Below are 25,958 nucleotides of genomic sequence, written 5' to 3'. Positions count from 1 at the left end.
ACATAAGTGTTTGTTTTTTGTTATCTTAATCAGTAGTTACTTTATAGAGTGTGTTCATAGAATAGCATTGATTGAAACCTGACAGCTATTGAAGCTTGAACTTGTACGTGTGATATAAATCATAAATCTATAAAATAATCCTGTATGCTGATGTTTATTCTTGGTTATTTTTGTGTGGAGGTAAAAAGCATTAAACACTGGTGCATTTCTGAGGTGTTGCTTGCCTGATTTAATGAAAATACCTGTTTTTATAGAGACATCTGTTTGCACGCAACATAATGAATTAAGATGTGAAATGAGGTACAGCTGTGGTATCAACACTAAGAAACATCTCTGAAATCAGCTCGAAAATATGACATTGAAAGCTGTCTCCTTTACGGCCTCATAAACGAGCTCTTTTCCTCCAGTGTAACATCTCTCGTCTGTTAAGATGTTGCTGCTTAGTGAGCAAATTCCTCCTCTAACTCTTGGTTTACAGGGAAGCTCCTTCTGGCCCATATGGGTCTGCTTTTACCGGCATTGCCTGTTGTATAACTGCAGCGTGCCTCATCCAAAGTCTGCTGGCTGCTGCTGGGATTTCTGTTAGATAACAGTATGGTATGAACAAGCAAAGGAATCGGAGATGCTTCTGAGTTGTTCTTCTAATGCACCACTGCAGGAGTTTTTTCTGGTGGTGGTCAGAACTGTTTCAGACCGCTGTATTGTGGACAGTGGAGGGAGGATCGGCACACCAAGCACCACCACTCTAGCGTAGCCTAATCGATAATGAACGTTCCCCAGCACAAGAAAGACGTCAATTATTAATGAGCTGAATATCATGTTTTGCTTCAAGTGAAGACACTTGTTTTGTTTTTTGTTTTTAAATCACTGCTGATTTGCAGCGATCGGTGTGAGTAAGAGGAAAAGAAAGGAAAAAAAATGTAAGAGTCGTGTTTGAATGCCACAGTTTGGTTTAAATATCTTTGTCAGTCCACATTCCTCTTAGATAACGTGTAGTAAGTCGGGAACAGGCAGGTTGGCCTTTTTCCTGCGTAGGAATAGGTTATCAGGCAGGAAGGCAGCGTGGAATGTGTTTCATGTACGTTGCATCATTGTGCAGTTCGTGGTGCCTTGTGCACTGCAGCGTTTTGTTTACCACAGTTACGGGGACAGGTGTTTGATCAGCATGCGTGTGCACATTTGTTCTGCATATGTTACGTATGTGTCAGCACAGACACGGGGGCAGTATGTGGGAAAAACTACGACATGTGGCGTAGCAGGTTCACACACTCTAACCATAGCTCTCTTCCTTCACTACTGAGCGGTCTGCAAAGAGGGATGTCTGGCTTGTGAGAGTGCCAGTGTGCTGAGTCGGCAGGAGGGGAACAATGGCTTCGCTGTGCTGCTTCTCTGTTTGGCCGCCTTCATGCAGCATTTCAGCGAGGGCCACCATCAGCTTTTGGCTCTGTGAGCCTTGTTGACCAGGCGTTTGCCTGGTGGTCAGTGACCCGTTGTGCCCACACTGCCTGCAGCTCGTCAGGCCTCTGAGGAGCTGCCCATTATCCGGCAGTAATTGGTGCCTGGGCTCTTGCTGATCAAAGGTGCCCAGCTGATTGTGGAGCCCTGGTAATTTTCCATCCTCTGAAGCTCTGCAGTCTTTGCCTACTTGCCTGTCCATGTCTCTCTCTGCTTGCTTGGCTGCTCCAACTCTGTCTGTGGACATGGAGGGAAAGGCTTGACGTCTGTCTCTGTTATTAATCCTGGTTTTCTCATATGACATGACAGTGGTGGGCTGTCCTTACCTTGCTTTTTCAAAAAAAAACCCCGGCTTACTTCCTTGTTAAATAGTTTGAGTGCTGAAACGTGTACAGCTCAGTTCCTCAAAATCAATTAATTTTGGAAAGTCAAGTTCAGGCCGTCAAGCAATAGTGCATCCATCAGCTGTGTGATTTGGCACAGCTTTCTTTAGTAACACCTACACCTCAGTCATGTGCCTTGCACAGTTTTACTTCATCTAAACTCGCTTCAACTGATTGCATTGGTCTTTTTTTTCTGCATTGATGGTTATGACATCATCTATTTTTGTCTTTGGCTAGTGTAAAAAAAAAAAACACCAACAAAAACAAAAAACCCAGGATCTGTACAACCCTCATATTTACCCTTCAAATATGATTTATAATCATCAGATCCAAAATGGGGTCCAATCTAAAAATGTGAAATGGCTTTGGTCTCCAGTTTTTAGCTGCTTAAGAATGGCTTGTTTACCTGGGCACGTTGGCTGTGCAAATGGACACGGTGAAATCATTTCTTATGTTTGTTTTACAGGCTTATTCACAAGAGGTGTCCATTTTTGGGCAAAAGAAGGCACACAGTCCCAAATGGGTGCTGGTACTCAAAGTATACTATGGATTTAGTGTTTTGCCATTCCTGCATAATCATTAATCTCTCTGAAATAAAAGCAATCAGGATTTTTGAGTTAAGTTTTCGTTATCTAATTCTTACTGACTCTGCTTGAGTTCATAGTCCAGCCTTAAACTAACATAGCTATAAAACTGACCAAAACTGAAACCTTCCTTGTGTTTCCAAAGTTAGCAACCTGATTGGGAATCTAATTTAAGCACATGGCTAACACAGCACAGTTCCAGACTTTAGATAATACTGCTGAGTAACACAATATAGTCTTAAGTAGTAGAGTACACATTGAACAGTCAAAGTACAACCTGTTAGTGTCATATTCTAGAAATGAAGTTCTGCTCCACCCCTGTCTGAGCAAAAACCACAGCCATAAATGTGCTAGATAAATAGCTAGGCAGCACCAGCAGTCTGCCTTAATCTGTTACGTAATTTGGTATTCTACCGTCATCCTCAACTTGACAGATAGCCCAACCAGGATACAAAGAGTGGAGCTCAGATACGTGCAGAGAATTCCAAAAATAAGTGAGCAGCTCATACAGCTGCAGTAATTACTACAGCTGCATTTGCAGCCGTACTCAGAAGACCTGTTTGGTTGGCTTCCTGACGTCAGTACAGCCTGCCTTTCATCAGACTGTTTGATACCCTTTCCTTTGAAAGTCAGTTAAAGGTAGTTCATAGAACGACATCCTCGGAGACGTCAGTCTTTATTCTTAGTTTATCATCATTCAGTTTAAATCAACCAAACTGACGGGCAGGTTGAGGTAACTGTAAAATGGCTTGTCCCCGTGTATGTTACTTATTTGTTTTATCATGGATACGTGTGTTCCTGTGTGTCTTGGCCTGGTCAGAAGGGCAGTGTAGCGATTGTATGTCTGTTCACGCAGCAGGAAATTCCTCTTCCACTCCATCCTCTCATCACTCCTGCTGCTAAACAAATACTGCTCCTGACACTAAGTGCCACTGTCCTTCCGTTTACAAACAGCACTGTTGGGATAAACAGTTATATTATTGAGATGACCTTGACTCATTAGTTTTTTTGCATGTCTTTCTCTCTCGTGCCCCTCTCTTTTTCATTTATATTCTTCTCACACTGCCACTTCTTCTTTTTTTTTTTTCTTTCTGTTTTTTTCTGCCTTTATCTTCGTCACTTGTGAGTGTGGCGCTCTCAGACTTCCTGTGGGCTTGTGTTTGGGCATGTCTAAGTGACACATGTTCAACACTCTATATGATGTATCGCAACGTGTCAAAGTGTGTGTATGTGTGTGTGAATGTCAAAAGCCAGCAGTGCAGTTTTGTAAGACCTGAAAGAATTGGTTTCCCCTTGCAGCCATTTCTAGATGATGATTGGTAGTGCAGTGAAGAGTGACAGGCTTTCATCACTCAGTGAACAAAATGAACACACATACTGACACCATTCCTAACTGTGAGGCTTTCAGCACCTCTCACACCAGGATTGCCAGCCTAAATGATCTTTGAACACTTAAATTAGACTGAAGAAACAACAAGGGTGCTTTTAATCTGGATTGTTTAAAGAGTTTTTATTTGCATTCTTTATGTATCTTGCATCCATATTACCTCTGAGCTTAGTTTTTATATAGGCCCACAGGCTTGGGCTCATTTGCATGCTGTGTAGTAACCTGATGCTACTGTTAAATGTTTCTGGTGGCTTCGTAATCACTGTTTACCAAGAGAGCGGATTGTAATGATGATGATGACGACAAAAATGACTAGCTTTTAGTCACCCCCAGCAATTGGAAGGCGATTCTAACAGGTTCTTTAAATGCTGCAGACAGCTCAATTTAACTTTCCCTTAGTGTGTTTGCACCACGCACAGGATAGACAAATCACCTTGTGAAGCTTAATTCCTCTTGGAATGGCCCACAAGCTCTTTTGAGGAACACGTTAATTGGCTCTGATCAAATCATAATTTTTTTGTTCTTTCTGGTCTTTCTTTTATGCCTGAATTGTCTTTCTTCTTTTGAATGTGTCCAAATAACAATTAGAACATTTAATCAATAAATGTTCGTGTTAACTGAGCATCCGCCTTCGGCTGTCAGGCCAGTTTCATTGCTGCAAGTGTGTTATCAAAGCTCCTTATAAGCAGCAGAGTCATTTGGCAGATGCAAGGCAGATCTATCCTCTGGGTTGCTTTAAGTGAAGGGAAAGGAGAGGGATGAGTGGACTACAAGGAAAATGAGAAGAGTGGGGCAGCTAACGAACTGTAACCATTTAGCAGTGTTTATATACTGCATAACCTGAAGTTGTTAGAGCAAACATGTGGCCAAGTAAGAAAAAAAGCAAAATGCTTCCTTGTTGGTTTTCCTCTTTGTCAACCTTCTTCTTCCTTTTTTTTTGCAAGGTAAAGTGACCGCAGTTACGCTGGGTTAAAAAAAAATAAATTAATGCGCCGCCGTTTCCCTATCTTGGTTGTGCAATTGAGCCCTCATTTTCCCAGGAGACTTTGTACCAACGAGTCGATGCAACTGCATAGTGAAAGCAAGGCTCAAAGGCTACTTTGCACCTTATATAATAGCCAAATATTTTGTGCCAAATAAATGGTGGATTAATGGAATCACTTGTCTCTTGTGTGATCTTCTCGACCTGTCCATGGGCTTCAACATCTGCTGATGCTAGTCTTGTTTCTGTTCCCTAGCCTTCGTAAGCTCCTTGCAGCAGCAGTCTCAGAGCTCCTCAAATCTTAGACACAGAAGGAGCACTACTGCCAGGTGTAGTCCAAGATGTTGGAGTTGTGGTTCCTTTGCAGGATGAGAAATTCCCTGGAGGCATGGTTTATTCTATTAATCCACGAAGGCCCAGGGCTAGGGCTTCAGAGTTGGTGAAATCCATTGTGTATTGCATAGCTGAGTTGAGATATACACTTTAGCGGGTGTTTATACTGCTACAAAATAACCTGGCCAAAGATTTCATTTAACTCTGTTTAACCTTTGACTCCTACTCTTTGTGTGTTTTGTGTTCCCGATCACTTCCTTGGGAGTTAAACTGCATGTTTGGCTGGTGATTAAGCTGAAAGCATTTTTGCAGTTAGAAACAGGGGGTTGGTAGCTGCCTGTGTGGGTCAGCAGTAATTACAGTGTTTCAAAAAAGACAAGAACTGTAGACTGTCACTTTCTTGATGCTTTTTAAATTAGGCGTGGTGGTGCTGATGTGCAGGAACAGCATCCTTGCCTAAAAGACATGGACTGTCTTTAACATGTTGCTTAACCATTAAAGATACCATATTTTATTTTAATTATTTGAATCACCAGCTCTGCATCAAGTGCTCAATGGTGCATCCCTGCTTTTTTTTTTTTTTTTTTTTTTTTTTTTTTTTTCCTAAACTGCCCTGCTCTGCATGCTGTCTGTGCTGGATCTGATGCGACACAGTCCACGCCGTTTTTCTTGGCAAAACAGCATGTCAGTTTGTGGTTAAGCTTCTATTGACCCTGACAACACTCTAACATGACATTTTCTGTGGCCTTTTATAAAGTGTATGTTGACACACACAGGGCTTCAACAAGTCACTAATCCACATAGATCCTGGGAGCACAGCTTGCAGTAACTTCACAAAGTCAAAAGAAGAATACCAATCAGAAATATAAGCTATCACTTTTTGGTCAGCAGGTGTTGTGGTGGGTTAGAAAGACGACAAACTGCAATCTCTAATTAGCATTCTTCTTCTGTTCTTCTGAGCCTCCAAATAAATGTGCTACTGCTTGCTTTTATTTGTTGTGAGTTGACCATAAGTAGGATTAATAGATCACGTATTAACTGGTCTCTGGAAGTCAGGTGAATGAGTAACATTCATGGCTGTGTGTCCTTATTGTCAGCACTGTCCTCATGAAGAGTACCCAACGTGTGCACTTTGGCCTGGTTTCTTCATCTTGGTAAAACCCTACTAATGGCACTTTACTTATCTCAAGAATACCCAAACTTAATAATAGTGCCATTTTGGCTCTGGGGCCTTGAGAAGCTGTGGTCGTCCGTCTAACTTGCGAGAGTGTGTTTTCATGAGTATTGTGCGTATCTGCGTCAGAGTGTATCCTCTTGTACTCGCTCGCTCGCTCTCTGAAGTGCTGCTATAGCATGTGCACGTAATGCGTGTGATGTCAAGGGGAAAAAGTAAACACGGTTTCCATGAGTAGCTTTTTTGCTCAGAGGTTTACTCAAAGTTTCCCCAGAAGAGTTCACTTCCAGAGTCAGGGAGAATGTATTGCAGTTAGCTCTGAGTATTCGGGAGGAGGTTAAGCTTCTGTGCCACAGTTTACACAACACTCATGTGCTCCCAACAAAGGAAGGCTATCGTGATTCTTCTCAATTGCAGAGAGAGAAAGCCGTGGCTTCCAAGCACACATACAAACAGCCGCTTTGTTAACTCACAGCTGCTTCATAAAGACATTGCTCCATTGCTGCCACATGAGTTAATGGCTATTGAGTTTGGAGCAGTTATAAAGTCCAGGGCCAGGATTAATGAAGTTGGGCCACTCAGAACACTACATCAAACTCTTCCTTGCAGGGGTTTGAATCAGCAACCCATGCCCAGCACATCACTGCAACGTTTCCAGAACGATTCTTTTAACCTCCTAGGACCTGACGTCCACATGTGGACATCACATTTTGGGTTATTTAGACCAAAATACTCTCCTCTGGTAAGAATTTTTGAAAAACTGTGACTAAATGTTTTTTTTTTTTTTTTTTTTGCAAATGCAAGTGATATAAATCTTAGGAGTGCCTGCTTGATGACCTGTGTGGCCTTGTGGTGGAAACCAGGCCAGATCCTGGCTATCGATTCAGTCTGTGAATCATTGCAGGGGCATGTTTGAGGGGAGAAGATACCGTGACAGTGATTTGCCACTCCCCAGTGAAAGGGGACTGCCTTGGCTTTTTAAATGTGGCTTCAGTTGTTGCTCAAAGTGATGTGTGGCTTTCTGTGTCGAAGGGTTGGCTGGCTGGTGAACTTGCTGTTGTCGAGCTCCCCCGATGCTCCTAGGTACATAGACGCATATATCTATATATACCATGGCCACATGGAAAAAGCCAGTTGCAGAGTTTGTGATGTACACACACACTGTTAGAAGTTGCTGGAGAAAAGAGCAACATAATATCCCCTGCGCAGCAGTCTGGACTCCTTTTCTTTCCCTTTCTCAACCCTAACCCCTTTACTTGCATGCACTCAGGAAAGAAGGGTCATCGTGTCTAGCTGGGGGCAGGGAACAGATTGAAGGACTTCGAAATGATTCAGTGGCAGATAGGCGACAGGGAGTACAGCACAAACAGTAGCCAGCAACCCTATTCCCATCATTTCCTTCCTATGTTGCGTACCACCCATTTATACTTTGTCCTATTGATGTCTCTCTTTTATGAAGTTGGCTCACTCTGAGCATCTTGAATATCCCCAAATAGATGTTTTACCAAAATAAAATTGCTGACCCAATTTCTTGCTGACATTCTGGAATAATTTAATTTTGTTTCCTCTCCAAGTAGTAATACCAGCTGCATTTGCCAACTACTTCTCTGCATCCGTCTTTTCATCACTTTATGTCAGGGGATCACTTCCGACACATGCCATACCTGACAGGTGAATGACGCAGAGTGTACAGACATTAATATTCAAGAGCGGCATGCTGAAGAGCAGCTGGCAGTGGGTTACACTTGTTTGCAAACATTCTCTCGTTCCACCAGCTCGATCATGCTGTAGCTATTTTTCGTAGTAGTTATATCATGTTGAGCTTGTTGATATAAGTTAGGAAAATCTTACTCAGAAGATGATGGAGCATTTGGTAAAAGGTGTACTTCATTCTAAAGGTTTATAAAAATAAATGTACCACTTTAATACATTTGTAATTGTTTTGTGTATGTATACATTAGCAAACAAAATACAGAAATGTTTTAATTTAAACATTATGGTTCTCTAGTAGAAAAAGTGGATTGAGCTTCTGCTTCAAGTGGAGGAGTTTAAGTGGAGTCTTATTAATGAGTGGGGGGAGAGTGGAAAGTTTGACAGATGGATTGACAGGGATATGGTTGGTTGGTTGAGGTAAAGAGAGTTAAATGTGAATGGAATGCCATCGATTTACTGGGCATTCTCTATTCCTACCCTCAAAAATGGCCTGTGGGCAGTGGCCAAATGAATAAGATCATGGATACAAGCTTCCTCTTGTATCCTCTGAAGTTTGGCTGGGATCCCCCTAAGAAATTGCGTGAGAAGCTCAGTAATTTGGGACGGACTCTCAGAGTAAAGCTGCTACTACTCTCACATGGAAAAGAGCCAGTTGAGATGGTTTGGGCCTCTGACTACGATGCCTCCTGAGTGTGTCTTATTCCAACTAGGAGGAAACCCTGGTGCAGATCCACGACATACTAAAGATAAAGCTTCTCAGCATGCTTGGAAACTACTTGATATATCCATGAAGAAATTGGTGCTTAGATCTTCTTCCACACTTGAACAATTGGAAGAAGATGGATGGATGGGTGGGTGAAACAACAACACTGCCAGGATAAATTGCTAGAAAACTTATTTGGTAGTATTTTTATTTATCTTGATCATTAAAACCCTTTTCCAGTAGTACCTACTTGGGTTGACTCACCACGGATTGCCACAGCATAAGATAAAATAAACCTTTATTAGTCCCACACATGGGAAATGTTTTGGTCGTGGCAGAAAGTGGACAGTACAAGTTAAGAGGATTAAACATTAAGAAAAAAAACCCAATAGAATAGAATCAGATAAAAATAGAATAAGCATTTATAAATATAAGTAAATGAAGGCGGTTTTCAACTGTCATTGAAGACGCAATTCTTAATTTCAAGTGTGAGTTGGCTGAAATAGGCCAGCAAGAACAGCATTCTAGTGCAATATTGTATCCAGTAACACAGCATAAGTCAGGACACTACCTAAGCACAAAAGTAGCCTAGGTAGTGTTTTTATTAATTAATTAATTTATTGTATTCCCTTGAGAATTTTAAGTTAATGTACAAAATAATGCTTCATGCTTTAGTTTAACAAAAACTAACGGAACTTTAACCTGCTTTTCCATCATGTTGTCACATCAGTAATTTTTATCTGCTGTTTGCTCTCTTTCAGTATAGCTAGCGAGTGCTCCAGCAGCAAGTAATTTGTTTACATTTGGGTTGCACGTCATCAGCTGCTGGTATTTCCATAGTCTGGTTGTGCTTGATGGTATGTGTTGTTTTTTTTTGCCTCAAGTGCTGAAACAAGTGTGTAGTTTCCATCTTTATCTGTAGCTTTTTATGCATGTTTTGTGATCTATTGTGTGAATTAGTGAGGGTTTTTTTTGGGTGGGGAGGTGGGGGGGATTGTTTGTTTGTTTTGTTTATTTTGCTTAGTTTTTGAGATTTTCCAATTAGCTCCATTTTGGGTACTCATTTGTCGCCAGGCATGTTGCTCTTACTGCCCAATCTTGTCTTGTTATTGCACGCACTATGCAGTTAGGTCATGATATGACATTTTTATATCACATAAAAAATTTGTATCAGTGCTATCACAAATTATATGTTGTGGCACAGCACCATGAATAGACACCATTCAGGTCATGCTTTACTCCGACTGGCTGTCTGTAATACTTTAATTGAATTTGTACAGTTGCATGTGACCCAGAATATCACATTTAGGGGTTAGCATTAATGAAGCTGCAGCTTAATTCCTCTTCACACACAGTTTCTCTTAACTGAATGTTGTATGTCAGTAACAGCCCTGTTGCATGTCTGTTGTGAAGTTTTGGTCAGTCTCATGTTTATTGTGTAGTTATTTGTATGTAATTACTGAGAGATTAGCTGACTTATCACCATAATTTTAGCTCCTTTTAGGCACATACTCCATTAATCTGAATGAGCAACCAGGACATTTTTTTTCATGGCACTGCTGTTATAATGGACCAGGTGACGTTTATGAATTAATTTTAACACAGTAAAGGTCTGAGTTGCATGCAGATTTTTATTCTTAGTGCCCTAAGGAAATAAACAAAACACACACACACACACACACACACACACACACACACACACACACACACACACACACACACACACACACACACACACACACACACACACACACAAACCCAGGCATCAGCAGACTTCGATAGACTGGTGCAGAGCTTTTTGCCAACATGAACAGAGACTTTAACGAGTGAGAGGCTGCTCTCTGTTCATAGCAGAAGAATGATGAGGACAGGCTTTGCAGAGAAGCACAGAACAGCTTCTTTTTGACCCAGATATTTCATTGTACTCTGTCCACAGCATCACCAAACACGGATGAGACATCATCCAAGTTGGTTTAGCCTAGCACCCTCCCCCCGCAAAAAACAAAACAAAACAAAAACAATGGCAAAAACTACATTTTCCAATCTTGGTCTGACTGGTTGTCTTTTACTGTTATGTACATATAGCTCGCCTCTCGTTTTTCTTTTTCTTTTTTCTTTTTTTTGCCCCCACCTTTTTTATATAAGCATGCCAAGCCACAAACTGGGGCTGGAAAATTGGATTACCACGGTAACAGCATTTTTAAAATTCTCTATTCATATGGCCGTCTTGGAGGGAAGGAGAACAGAGGCACTATCACCTCAAGTTGGCTGGCGCCCTGATAACATGGCTCAGTAGATATGCTTTAAAGGCATGTTTTGCATTATCTATAGCTGGTCTTATTGAAATTAGTATATAATGTGTTATTGTTTGTCCCCAAACTATGAAGTAACTGAACACACAGCGTGGAACTCCCTGAACTGAGTATAAAATGGGATGAAGAGTATCAGCTGGCAGAGTGGTGGAGCAAGTTAAGAAAGGAGACAATGGGGCCTTTTTGTCTTGAATTGCTGCCTGTTCTCTCTCTTTCCTTTTCTCTTGGTCTTACACTTTTCCCCTCCTAGCCTCTTCCTCCCTCCCTGCCCCTATCTGTTCTTTGAAACCCAACTGCTGTACTCATCCCTAGGATCCTTCTGCGAGGATTAATCAGTTTTCCATTCCTGGAGAGATTATTCAAATACTGTTACATCCACAGCCAACAGCAGTACTCCCTCCCTCCTTGTGCTGTGCACCACCAGGCTGAGGGGGGAAAAGTACTGTTCATTCTTTCTGCTTTCCTCTGTTTTTGTAGCTTTGCTTATTGTTTGTGCCTCTGTTTGGCCACCATGGCCCTGTGCTTCGTACGTCGCTTACTACATCCAAGATCAAATGAAACATCCAAGACCAAACCATCGCGCTAACCGTGAGCGCGCTAATCCGGTTCCCCGAACACACCTGCTGTTGACGATTAGTACAGCTGGACGTAGTAATGTGACATCACTAAAAGGGGCTACGCATCGATAATAGAAACATTGATCGGCAACCCTCTGATTGGTCGGCGAAAATGTCGACGGAGCGCGCTCGGCTCGGTATTTTTCGGCAGCAGAGCAAGAACTCTTGAGTGAGGGATTTCAGGAGTTTCAGAGTTTAATCAGAACGCAAGGGAACACTGCAAAGGCTGCAAAAGCAAGGAGCGAGGGCTGGCAGGAAGTTGCTGACAAATTAAACTCGTAAGTAATTTAATAATAACAATAATAATGGAGTGGATTGATATAGCGCTTTTCAAGGCACCCAAAGCGCTTTACAATGCCACTATTCAGTCACTCTCACATTCACACACTGGTGGAGGCAGCTACAGTTGTAGCCACAGCTGCCCTGGGGCAGACTGACAGAAGCCAGGCTGCCATATCGCGCCATCGGCCCCTCTGGCCAACACCAGTAGACGGTAGGGTAGATTTATTATATTACACTATATTATCCAATATTATATTACATTATATTATAATATGTTATATTTTATCCTCTTTCACATTAGAGCCACGACAGGACCCACTAGAACATGGGAACAGGTAAAAGTGAAATATAAGAATATCCTACAGAATGGTAATATTTATCACTTATATTGCTTTTAGTCTCTTGGAAAGAGACCCTGGAATAATCTGTTTGTTTATAACAGCAACCAAGAAAAGGGCAGAGCAACAAAAGACAGGTGGTGGTCCTGCACCCCCTCGTCAACAAGTTGGTTAAGTAAATAATACCCTCACGGGAAAATCGATATCTCTCTATGAGCACACTGTCGCGCTGAGCTGTCCCGCAATATACGCTGAATTCTGAGGACTCTCCTTATCAATCTTGCACCTTCCGCAATGGGTGGCTCGCGTATACGGACAGGACATGGCTGCGACAGACTTCCCAAATCCACCTTCGCTTTTATAGCCGTGGTCTCTCATCTTGATTACACGAAGTAATTTACAATTGCTACTCTGAAATATGAATTAAATCTGTAATAATCACATACATGTAATAGAATGTTAATAGTACATTTCCCTTTTTTAGGAAATGACCTGTGTGAAATCAATAAATGGATCAGGTGCTGCATTGTCTTTAGTTACATTGATGTTATTTATTTATGGTGAAACAGTGGTGGAATATCGCTGTTGCTTTCGTGACGCGGGCATACCTGCGTGGCCGCGATCTAATCCTGTTTACATAAAGTAAACCTGCTCCCCAGCAGGTTTACGCTTACGGCTCTGTTGCTATGACAGCAAGTCCCGGATGGGCTTCGGGGAACCGAACGATCCAGGATCACGCGAAATCGTCAACAATCTCATCCAGCTAACTCACTTAGCGCGGTACGAAGAACAGGCCCCATGTCTTGGTCTCTTTACATTTTACCAACATTGTTTACCTTATAATTTTCTGTGCGTGCCTGTGTCTGTAATTGTCCATTGAGCATGTTGGTGACATTGCATGTGAGAGTCTTTGGGAGAGCTCTGCAATTTTTATTTTATTTTATTTTTTTTTATTATTGCATGTTACTGTGTATATGAATGCAGAGAGAGTATAAATGGTCCTTGTGTAATTGTCCTCATTAGTGCTTCTAGGAGTACAGCCAGAGGGCCTCACAGCAATAGGCTGCAAGAGCTATGACAGCTCCAGCGGGATTCAGATCCTGCTTTCCTAAACCAAAGCCCTTACCTCACTACATAACTTTTTGGCTCTGGGGTGCCCCTCATGCCTTTTTATGCCCTCTGTTGTTTTAAAAAAGTATCGTTTTATTTATTAACAGGGCTCTAGAGTGCAACCAATTTGGTCGCAAATGCGACCAAATTTTTCAGTGGTGCGACTAAAAAAAAAAAAAAAAAAAAAAAAAAAAAAAATTTGGTTGCACCTGTGCGACCAACTGTTCGGGTAGCCAAAAAACAAACAAACTGCAACCTTCCCTGTGGTCAACTACAGACACACATTTTGCCCCTATCGTGGACTAAACCAATCAGAGATAGTAAGGGGCGGGACCTCTCTGATTGGCTGTGGTCCAGTTGAAAGTGCAGGTGGAAGTGGGAGGTGAATAAAGCGATATTATTCATTAAATCCTGAATCGACTTTTAAATATAACTGTGTTTTGCCAGAAATGCCAGATTCTCAGATTAAAGCTCACAAAACCATTTCAACAACAACCAAACAGCAAATGAGAGCAGGTACACGGATTCCACACAAAGACGTAAACACAGAGCGGACCGACGCATCAGAATCAACTTTGTCTTTCTCGGCTTTCTCACCTGACGGCCCGTAGACGGACACGCTGTCAGAGCTTAGCGATCCTGATGCGTCCGGTCCGCGCTGTGTTTACGTCTTTTTGCGCTGATTCTGAGCTGCAGGTTTTGTCTCTCCAACCAAAATTCACCGAGCCAGCAGCAAAAGAAGCAGCAAACTGCGCTTCACATTTGATCAATGTCATCATGAATTTTGCTGTTTTGCTTCCACGACTATTAAAAACACACTTCATGCACAGCTAGCTCTCTCTCTATCTCTCTCTGTACTTCAAGAACAGTTTCCCGTCTCCAATCTCTGTTTTCTGTATTATTATTACCCACCAGTCTACCGTTGTTTACAGCGCTGTCAGCTGCTGTCTTTCACTTAAATGACCTCGGACAAGAAAGCCTATTTTTTCTGTTGTTCAATACTGAAGAAATTTAAACTTTATATGCAGAACATTGTAGAATATTTTTAAGGTTATCTGCTATAAAAAGCCAGACCAGGAAAATCTCCTTCATGTTTTTCTGTGTTTTATTCTCAGTTACTTTCGCACAAAGGCATCTGCTGTGATGTTCACAATTCTGATGAAGTCAGTACTGATAAATGATCAGAATTATAATATTTTTGACTGTCTGAGGCTAAGCTGAATCGAATCGGGACTTTGAAAACCGGAATCGAATGGATTATAGAAATCAGTGATGATACCCAGCCCTAGTGAGCAGCCTAGGCACGACAGAAGTGGATGTAGCTGTAATAGGAAAAGAACTATTGCTAACTTTTCTGTTAAGTTAAGGCCTGATCCTTCTGAAATTCATAGCCAGTGCTCTGACATGGTGTCATCAATCTTTGAATGCTGAAAAAGCACAGTATATCCAGAAAAACACATTATATTATATAAATTATTATAAAATTTGTGTGCGCCTAACTTTTGTGCCGGTACGCCTAACTTTTTAAAGTTAGCCGTACCTGTACGCCCATGGCAAAAAGTTAGTCTAGAGCCCTGATTAAGGTCTAACAATGGGTGCAAAGTATATAATTGCTGTCAAGGAGCACAGTTATATTTTTACTCCTTACAGTTTGCATCTGTTGTGCAGCTTTCGTTGTTAGAATAAAATTATACCATTACTTGCAGGCTTGTTTTCCTGGTAGCACTGTCCCTGTGTAAGTAGCCAAGCATGTGTTGTGCAGCTGCAATGAAAAGGTTTATATAAATGCTAGGCACTCAGAATGGAAATGCATTTCTCCAAAGACTATAAGTTCATTAACACAGAGCAGAAACAAGGTTTTTTGTCGTCACATTACAAGTGTGAAAACAGCACTCTGATTTTTGCTTTGACTTTGTCGAAGTGCAAGCAACAACAAGTTGCTTTTGTCCTTTTTTAAATATAATTGTCGCTGTTAATGTTCATAAACTGTGATGTGATTGTCAGTGTTAGAAGCCATGTTGGATTAGTGCAGCTTTGCTTTTGTTCTTTGAGGTCATAAAGTTTCTTTGATTATATATAGTTCTTTGATATAGTGAAAAAAACTGCTTGAGAAGTCTTACTGCTGCACTGAAGAAAAGTTATCTCCACCTTCACCCTGCACTTTCTTCCCTTGCTTAATCATTTCCTTCCCAATTATTTCCCCTTCCTGTCTAAACTTATCACTCTGTCTTTGTCTCCTACCTTCCGTAAGTCTGTCCCTTCGTCTTTCTGGCTTGTGGCCAGTCGTAGGGCTGAACATATTGCGTTGCTCATTGTAGCAGGCAAACACAGATTTTCACATCATTGCTCAATATCTGGTTTCTCTGTTTTGCACTGCTTGGCCTTCACGCTCGCCTTTCTGCCATTTAACGCACACAATTCATTTATCTAATGCCAGCGGTAATGCAAATTTCACCGGTGATTACTTGGTTTACACCCTTTGCAGCTTTAGTTGTGTGCACAAGGCTGTGATGTGTTTATGTTGCTGAAATGTAAATGCTATTGATTTATTGTTTTGGATCAGTTTGGAAATTGTTATTTGTTGCAGTTAATGTAAATTATTTGGAAGTTCTATATGAAGCTGGAATTTTTCTTGTCTTCGTTGAATTGGAAGTTTTTCATTAGGCCAGGGAAATGGTCTTTGTGAATAAAGCGCGCGATTTATTGTGGCCAAAAAGTATTATGATTTAAACATGTTGTACTGGAGAGGAGCTGTGTGATGTATTTTGATAAACCTACCTGCACCTTGCTGTGGGTTTATTTTTTTATTTTTTTTAGTTCACTGGCAAATCCTGCTTCTTTGGCACAGTTTGAAGGTGACATAAAGGGTCAACGCACAAACAACATTAGTAGGAGCTCCAAATTGGATTAATAGCAGCCAGCAATAACATGTTATTAGGGAAGGTCACATTTTTCTTAATACTGCTTGTTTCTAACATGCTGAACAAACATTTGCACATTCATGCAAATGGTTACACATGTTGTACACTCCTAAAGTGCATATGCTTGGCTGAGCACCAGCACATACATACATTCACTCACACTCACACACATAGCGAGCGTATGCTTTTTCCCACGCACATGAATATGTGCATTGACTTAGACTCCTGGACTGTAGGCCCTGCCGTTTACAGTACAAAGCGTGTGGGTTGTAAGCTGGCATGAAGCATTGAGCGATTTAGAGGTTGAGTTTGAGCAAGGTGCTGTGAGATGAGGCAAAAATTACGGGGGCATTAGTAGGCAAACATTTGACTGAGACAAAAAAATGATTTCAAAGCGTAGATTCCAGCTCAGCCTAAAGTGGGTTTCAAATAGAGCAGGGCGATATGGCCAAAAATATTTATCACGATATATATTTGAAAATTTGCGATAACGATATAACCGACGATATAATTGATGCGAGACAAAATACAACTCCACAACATTACTAGCGCAAAAAGACAACCTTCCATTTATTTTCACTTAAACAAGAAGCTGGTTTTTATGTACATTAAAGCTTTATAAAAATGTAACAGTGCAAATGCAAATTCCTTGCTGAAAGTTTAACCAAAAGGCATTTCCAGTAGAAATGGGCTGACATATCCTGAGCATAACCATGTATAATATCCACTGAAGTTAAAAAGAGGTGCTTTGCAACATTAAACTGCAGTGTGCAGTACGTATTTTTCGGACCATAAGGTGCACGGGATTATAAGGCACATTAAGCGAAACAAAGCAGTCAGATAAATCAAACTTTATTAAACTCATTCTTCTTGCTTCCTCCACTTCTGTACCATTGATTCATTAATGTTGAATTCTCTGGCAGCTGCTCTATTCCCATGTTGTTGCAGTATATTAATGACTAACCTTGTATTGTGGATGGATTATCTCAGTTGTTCTCCTGACTGAAGTTTGGTCCGTTTACAGCATCCTGCCATGCGATTGCATTTGTTTCTAACCATGAAGAACCTTCACGTTAACTTTTATAAGTGGAAAAGTGTTAGTGTTCGTCCTCCAGCTTCACTGTTTATGTTATGCTAACATAGCTGTGTCGCTAGCGATCACGTAGCACATCATTATATACCAGCTAGCCCAACTTCAGTAACCCTACAAACGTCACTGCTGTTTAGTTTCCTGTCTTCATTTATGTTGGAAGTGATAGCAGAGCTGTACGTTTGATTTTTTTCAGAAATCTCTCAGTCAGAACATGCAATATCATGCTTAGGTAACTAGCGAAACTAGCGAGCTAACTTCCGCTAGCTTCCTGCTAACTTCTAACTCCGTTAAATGTAATAACTTTTGTTTTCATGGATGCCTGGAAGTTAAACTTTATAGTTACACCTGGTAAAGCAGCAATGCTGATCGTTTTATTAAAGATGAAAGAATTTAGACAGTTTTTAACTCTAAGTGATGCTGCAGTGTTGTTTGACCTGAAGAATACGGAGTTTAGGACCCAGATTACTCCCAGATTTAAGAGCATCTTAGTCCGACAAATATGACAATAACAACGGCCGCTTGCATGTTCTGCAAAAAAATGTGCTTTGTTGTGTATCTGACGGACAAACACCAAACCAGTTCCACATCACTGAAGTTGCACCATTTTTACAAACCAATTCTGGTTCATCTGTTTCACTCAACAATCGGCCATGTGCGTATGAAAACAAAGGCACTGCGCATGCGCGTTTTACTCCCATTCTATCGCGATATTTCATTTTCCTATCGTTGCCTAACATTATACCGGTATTACCGTGAACGGTATAATATGGCCCAGCCCTAGTTTCAAATATGCATTTATCTTTTAATAAAGGTATCTAAAGATGCACACTTACATAAAGCCTTTATCTATTTTTTTGAGTAACTGATAAAAGAATCCAGGAATGAATCTGCACCTTGAACTATAACAAAAATAATAGTTGCTGTAAACACAACATAGATGTCAACCTTTTAAAGTTGATCGGTGAACACACACCACTTAGGTCTAACAGAAGAGGTAGACGTAAACATATAGGTGCGAAAACACGGGGATTCCCTTGTGGTAAACACCCTTTCCACTGAGCCATTCAGTCAACCTCAAACAGAGCAAGACATGTGCTAATTTTCTGTTTTGTTTCAGACCAACCAGCTTTGTACACAATAACAGTGAGCAAAAAAAAGCTCAAAATAGCATTTGGATAATGCCGCGTGAAAGCGTGATAGAAAAGGTCATAGTCAAGGTTCTCTCGTTGGGACTTACGAAAAGATTTGTTGTATTTCTCTTTCTTTGATTAAATTGTGTTTTTAGGACAGGGCAGGACAAAAAGAATGTTTGGCGCACTGAACTTGACCTAATTCTAGTAGTTGTTATTTACAGAAAATGTGCTTTACAAGTTTGAAAAACCTGTGGAACTGGTAGAGGAGCAAAGCTGCATGTTTTCTATATAAAGTGAAAAAAACAAAAACAAAAAAAAAGTCCCCGCTTGGCACGAATCTGTTTTTAAAAAACCCACCCGCCAAAAATATAACATTGTTGACACATCTCAAAGATGTGTTTAAGTCATCATCGCTGGACGATGTTCTGTGTCTACTGAAAATATGACAAATTAATTCAAGGTGAGAACATTTTTCTCAAAATGTGCGCCTGGTGTGTGTGCACACAAATGTGTTTTCCCTCCTCTTCACTCTGCAGGCTAGAAGCATGCAGCCTGTCAGTGGCACTGCAGTGAGCCCAAACATGATATGACCTAAATAAACGAGTGCGTGAGGAGAGAGCGGGAGCGAGCGATGAAGCAATATTTTTTTTCTAGTAGCTCAAGTCATCTTGTTTTCAAACACTCCAGTCTTCTGCAGGGTACAACTCATGTGTCTGTGCACAGTTAATGCGGACATATGCACTAGGTTGTGACTGAGTGTTGTTAGTATCTCAGCACTTGCTGAAGTATTTGGCTTAAACACTTCTGCTTGGTTTCTACATTGTTTCTGTCAGATTTTCCAGCATGTGATATTGCAGAAAACAGTTTCCATTACAGATTATAATCTGAACCTTACTTAAATTTGGCTACACTCAGACTGATTTGATCCACTGATTAGCTCTGAAATTGGCGAAAAGAAAACGTAGCTGGCCTGTAAGCTGTGCAACAGATTAACATTCTGATGTATCTTTTGTTTTGTGGAGAAATGCTACTGCATGACATTTTTAGAGTCAGTGGTCAACTCCAATGTCCTGCTCTGGTGACATTAGTTAAGTCTGATGTGTTTATCTGTGCTTCTGTGACCTGGTCAAGGCTGAAAGCTTTATTGTGTCCTGCCCGTAGCGCCGGAGCCTAGCACAGACAGATAAGTGAGCCTCACCTCAAACACACTTTACACTCTCAGTACAGGTTTCATTATGCAAAGAAACATCTAAGGTCCTCTGTGTGTATACATGTGTGGGTTAAGTAGGTGTGTTCATGTGAGAGTGTGTGTTTGCTGCTATGTTGCTGCTTGTCCTTGTGTCTTGTGTGTATGCGGACAGTCCGATCTAGTGGATTAAAGACCTTTAATCCCAGTAGATCCTCATCAGCTCAGAAGTTAGCGGGTACAACTTGTTAGTCAAGGAGTTTGCTTTGGTCACGTGTTAAAAGTCGGAGCTGCATGGCTGAATGACTTCTGGTCCCCAGTTATGACTCACTCCAGGAGACGTGAGCCGGGCTTTCGATGATGGATGCACCTTTCATTTCTAGTTTGGATCAGCAACTCTTAATTGGGTCTTTGCTTTTTTTTGTGCCTCCTAATCCTCTCTCAGTGCCAAGAGGACATACATGTGCTCTTAGCCCAATTAATTGTACTGTGTTGTTTTGGGTTCTTTTTAAAATTCAAGATAATTTTAGAGTTTGAACCTACACTAAGGTCAAACTTCAGATTTGTAAGATTTTAAGGAAAAATACAAACCTGGGTTATATTTTCAACAACTCCATGTATTAGGTTATTTATAAATAATACTCATTTAGTATACTAATAATTTAGAATAATAGCACTAATAACACTAGTTTAATAACTGCTTAGATCTGAGAGTGCAACAAGATCCCTAAAGGACCTGAAACATGTAGAGTTGGCCAAATGTTTGAATGATTGTTGAGAACTATATTTAGAAGTTAAACCAGTATTGAGGGCAACTTGCAGTGTGAAGGGTAGTTCAAACTTGAATGAGGAAGTGGGTTTAATGATTCGAATTTTATAGCCAGGCTTGGGGTCTCAAGTTAATTATTATCCTCCATATGAAAACTTGATTTTTAAGCTTTGTATTTGTAGTTATCAGCAAGTCTCACACGTCTCCTGAGCTGTCTCAGCCCATTCGTCTTTGGCGAATCTGTCAAACTTCTCCAGCTTTGATGGTCTTCTGACATGGACCTCAGTGTTCAGTTCACCCCATAGATTTTTTTTTTTTTTTTTTTTTTTTCAATGGGATGTCATGTTGGAAGACAAAGACCCACACCCAGTTTTGCTGCTGAAGCTGAATGCTTGAGGTTTCCTTCCGCAGAGGTGTTTTTTTTTTCTTTTCTTTCTGTTCTCAAACTGATCTCCCTGTTGGAGCTCAGTCTGGGGGGAGTTCTTTTTTTCTCCTCGTCTTTCCTGATGTTGTGTATTTTCCATTGTTCGGTTCCGGGTCGCTGCTTGGGTGGCTGACCGGCCAGCTACCTAGCCTGACCTGTCTCCCCAATGTGATGTTTGTGTATTGTATGTACGGTCGGCAAGGTCAGTCTCTCAATTGCCCCTCGGGGATAAATAAAGTCTTCTGAATCTGAATCTGAAATCCTAGCGCATAACATACCGACAATTTGTCACGTCCCGAGGTGTCCCATGGGAACGCGAAAAGTAACCTTATGCGTTCCTGTGATACAGGCCGGATTGTGGATGAAATCCAAAAGAATCAGAATCAGAATCAGAATACTTTATTGATCCCTGGGGGAAATTATTTTTTGTTACAGTGCTCCATTTTAAACCAACATTAAGACAAGACAGACAATACGCTAACTAAGAATAGTACAATATATACACATACATACATACATACATACATACATACATACATACATACATACATACATACATACATACATACATACATACATACATACATACATACATAAGTCACTTATAAATAAATATTTGGAAAAGAAACATGTGTAGTTGTAGCAGCAAACAGTGTGTTAAGTGGATGCGTTGTACAGGGAGATGGCCACAGGCAGGAATGATTTCCTGTGTCGTTCAGTGGTGCTTTTCGGTAATCTCAGTCTCTCACTGAACGAGCTCCTGTGACTGACCAACATGTCATGGAGTGGGTGGGAGGTGTTATCCAACATTGTCTTTATCTTGGACAGCATCCGCCTCTCCGACACCACCTTGAGGGAGTCCAGCTCCATCCCCACAACATTGCTGGCCTTACGGATCAGTTTATTAAGTCTGTTGGCATCTGCGACCCTCAGCCTGCTCCCCCAGCATGCAACAGCATAGAGGATCGCACTGGCCACCACAGACTCATAGAAAATCCTCAGCATTTTCTGGCAGATGTTGAAGGACCTCAGTCGCCTCAAAAAATAGAGACTACTCTGGCCCTTCCTGTAAAGTGCTGTGGTGTTTTTAGCCCAGTCCAGTTTATTGTCAATGTGTACTCCAAGGTATTTATAGTCCTCCACAATGTCAACACTGACCCCCTGGATTGAAACAGGGGTCAAGTGTTTCCTGGTCTTCCTGAAGTCCACGATCAGTTCCTTGGTCTTTGCCACGTTGAGCTGCAGATGATTCTGCTCACACCACGTGACAAAGGAGCCGACCACAGCCCGGTACTCTGTCTCATCATCCCTGCTGATGCATCCAACCACCGCAGAGTCATCAGAAAACTTCTGAAGATGGCAGGTCTCTGTGCAGTGGCTGAAGTCTGTGGTGTAGAGGGTGAAGAGGAAGGGGGAGAGGACAGTCCCCTGTGGTGCCCCTGTGTTGCTAATCACCTTGTCAGACACACACTGTGGGAGACGTACATATTGTGGTCTTCCTGTCAGGTAATCAACAATCCAGGACACCAGAGAAGCATCCACCTGCATCGCTGCTAACTTATCACCCAGGAGGGTCGGCCTGATGGTGTTGAAAGCACTGGAAAAGTCAAAAAACATGACCCTCACAGTGCTCGCCGGCTGGTCCAGATGGGTGTAGACACGATTGAGCAGGTAGATGATGGCGTCCTCTGTTCCGAGACGAGGCTGATAAGCGAACTGAAGGGGATCCAGATGTGGTCTTACTATGGGTCGCAGCTGGTCCAGGATGAGCCTTTCCAGGGTCTTCATGATGTGGGAGGTCAGTGCCACGGGCCTGTAATCCTGGGGGCCACTGGGACGAGGCGTCTTTGGTACAGGGACGAGGCATGATGTCTTCCACATCACCGGGACCCTCTGCAGACTCAGACTCAGCATAAACAGTTTATGAAAGACTCCACACAGCTGGGGGGCACAGGCCTTGAGGACAAGGGGACTCACTCCGTCTGGTCCAGCAGACTTGCCTGAGTGAAGTCTCCTCATTTGCATCTCAACCTGGTATTGAGTGAAGGTGATGGGTGGGGGAGGGGTGTCAGGAATCTCACAGGAGGCAACATGTGAAGAGAGAGGCTGGCACAGTGGTGTGGCTCTGGATTCCAGGCTGACTGCAGGTGAGGTTGTGGGGGTGGGAGCAGACACTGTGGTGTCGAATCTATTGAAAAACAGATTCAACTCGTCGGCTCTATTCTCACCTCCCTCAGCTCCCCTGCTGTTGGTTGGCCTGAATCCAGTGATGGTCTTCATGCCCCTCCACACCTCTCTCATGCTGTTCTGCTGGAGTTTCCACTCCAGCTTCCTCCTGTAATTGTCCTTAGCCTCTCTGATCTTGTCCTTTAGTAACACCTGGACCTTCCTCGCCTCCTCTTTGTTGCCCCCTCTGAAAGCCCTCTTCTTGTTGTTGAGGAGGGCTTTGATGTCCTTAGTCACCCACGGCTTGTTATTTGGGTAACAATGAACAGTCTGAGCTGGAACAATGGAGTCGGTGCAGAAAGTTATGTAGTCTGTGATACACTCTGTAAGCCCATTGATGTCCTCGGCGTGAGGCTCACAGAGTGTTTCCCAGTCGGTCACCTCGAAACAGCCCTGTAGTTCCGCTATTGCCTCCTCTGACCACCTCCTAACAGTCCTGGTGGTCACAGGTTTCCTCCTCACAATTGGCACATAGCGGGGGGTGAGGTGAATCAGGTTATGATCTGACCTACCAAGTGGGGGGAGGAGCTGTATGCATCCTTGACGTTAGCATACAGTAAGTCTAAAGTTTTCTCTCCCCTGGTGGGACAGTCCACATATTGTTTGAATGTTGGTAGTGTATTGTCCAGTGATACATGGTTGAAGTCACCCGAGATCACAATAAAGGCACTCGGGTGCTGAGTCTGTAGCCGAGCTATGGCAGAGTGGATAGTGTCACATGCAGCTGTGGGGTTAGCAGAGGGGGGAACATAAACAGCCACCAAGATGACGTGAGAGAATTCCCTGGGTAAATAATACGGCCTGAGTCCAACAGCACACAGTTCAGTGTCCGGGCAACAAATCCTTTCTTTGATTGTTATGTTGGCAGGGTTACACCACCGGTTGTTAACTAAAACAGCAAGCCCACCTCCTTTACGCTTACCGCTAGCGATGCTGTCCCTGTCCGCCCGAACAGTGTGGAAGCCTTCCACGGAAGCATTCTCATCGGGAATGACCTGGTGCAGCCATGATTCGGTGAAACACATCAGGCTACACTCTCGGTATTCCCTCTGACTCCGTACCAGTGCTGAGAGCTCGTCGATTTTACTTGCCAACGATCGCACATTTCCCATCACGATAGACGGCAGACACGGTTTAAACCTCCTCCTCGCTTCGAGCCTCCGCTGTCTCACCGTCACCTTTTTTCTTCTCTTCTGTCCTTGACCTCTGCATCCCCGATGTGTTTTCCTCCAAATTTCAGCTGGTACTTCTGCGGGCACTTCTGCGGGCCTGGCCAGCGAGCCGGCCGGCATCAGGGCGATCAGCTGATCTCTGGAGTAAACAGTCCGTGCGTGTAGGAGATGTGCCGCGGTCCCGTTCCATGATAAAAGTAACAGTTCCACGGCCACCAGAAGAACAAAAACTCTCTCAATCCACATGATTGAGTAAGAGATAGAAAACGGAGGAAAATACAAGTCAGAAAAAAAAAAGAATACGTAAGAAAAAAGAGCTAAACTAAGAGAAAAGCAGGAGCGACTGTAACAGGCTGCACGCTGGTTGGCGCATGCGCACTTAAGTGATGCTCCTGGTGGTCACGGACGTTCCAGTTGTGTATTCCAGCCATAGCCCTAACTTTAATCCTAATCGTAACCTAATCCTTAACCTTACCGACAACCTTAATGGTGTTCGATAGTGTTTTCTAAAGCGATTAAAGTAAAATAAATGTACATGTGCGAATTGAGTCCAAATGGTTCTCATGTTTCCTTCCTTTTGGTGGCCGAAAGCATAACATACCAACGACTTGTCACATAACGTAATATGTTATGCTTTGGAGAACGTGTTGCATATCCATCTTCCTTCATGATTCTTTCCACCTTGACGAGATTCCAGATGGACCGAAGCATCCCCACAGCATTAGACTCCCACCACCGTGTTTCACTGTGGGGGACGGTGTTTTTTAGGTTGTACGCCTCTCACTTCTCTGTCCAAACATAAAGAGCGTCTCCATGACAACAGAGCTCTAGTTTTGTCTCCTCTGATCAAAGGATGCTCTTTCAATATGCATAATCTTTCTCAAGGTTCTCCTCGGTGTACTTCAGTCTGGCTTGAAGGCGTCTGTTCTGCAGAGTTTTTCTTGGTCTGTAACCTCTGAGTTCATTCCTGTGTAGGGTTCTAGTGACAGCCTCCTTTGAAGCTACAGTTCTTGACTTGCTTTTCACTCATGTCTTGGCAGTTGTTCTGGGGTCTATAGAGTCTTTCAAATCTTTCTCTTCCTACCTCTGCTGGGCTTGTTATGTACTATGTGGCTCTATTTCAATTTCTTGGTGATACAAATTATATATACAAAGTAGTCTCAAAACCTGAACTTTCCATCTCCTGCTTTGTGAGCATGAATTCTTTTTCTGAAGTCTAAACTGATTTCTTTTTTTCTTTCTTTCTTTTCTTTTCTTTTTTCTTTTTTTGCCATGACGATTTTTCAAATTGCATTTGTGTAAATTGAAAGATAACCCTAAGTTTTAACTTGATATTACAAGCTTTAAGCATAAAAAAGTTATACCACATCATTACACAGCAGCGGTTTCTGCTGTGATTCATAAAAAAGTCATTTTTTTCAGGGGGCTAATGATATTGACCCTGGTAACGTTTGTTTTTCTGAAAGAAAAGAAATGGAATAGAAGTAATTTATTGTTTTTAAAACTCTAAAGCTCTGTTAAAAACAATTGACAATAACTTTGTATTTCATAGGTGGGCTAGTACATTTGTCTTCATGTGTATACAATGTGTTAAACACTACTCTTTTACTTATTATACAGATGACTGCAGAACTTAATGTAATGTGACGTTTTTTGCTGAT

General features: G+C 42.0%; 1 protein-coding gene across 6 annotated transcripts in view; it reads left to right on the top strand.

Moving 5' to 3' along the window:
• numb (NUMB endocytic adaptor protein) overlaps positions 1–25,958 on the top strand; it is a 50,101-nt gene that overhangs the window by 5,937 nt on the left and 18,206 nt on the right. The gene's annotated exons all lie outside the window — the stretch shown is intronic.

The sequence above is a fragment of the Maylandia zebra genome, linkage group LG19 (assembly GCF_041146795.1).
Source record: "Maylandia zebra isolate NMK-2024a linkage group LG19, Mzebra_GT3a, whole genome shotgun sequence".
NCBI classification, from domain to species: Eukaryota; Metazoa; Chordata; class Actinopteri; order Cichliformes; family Cichlidae; genus Maylandia; species Maylandia zebra.
Note: the sequence above shows the minus strand (reverse complement) of the source record. Positions and strands in the feature narration are given on the sequence as shown.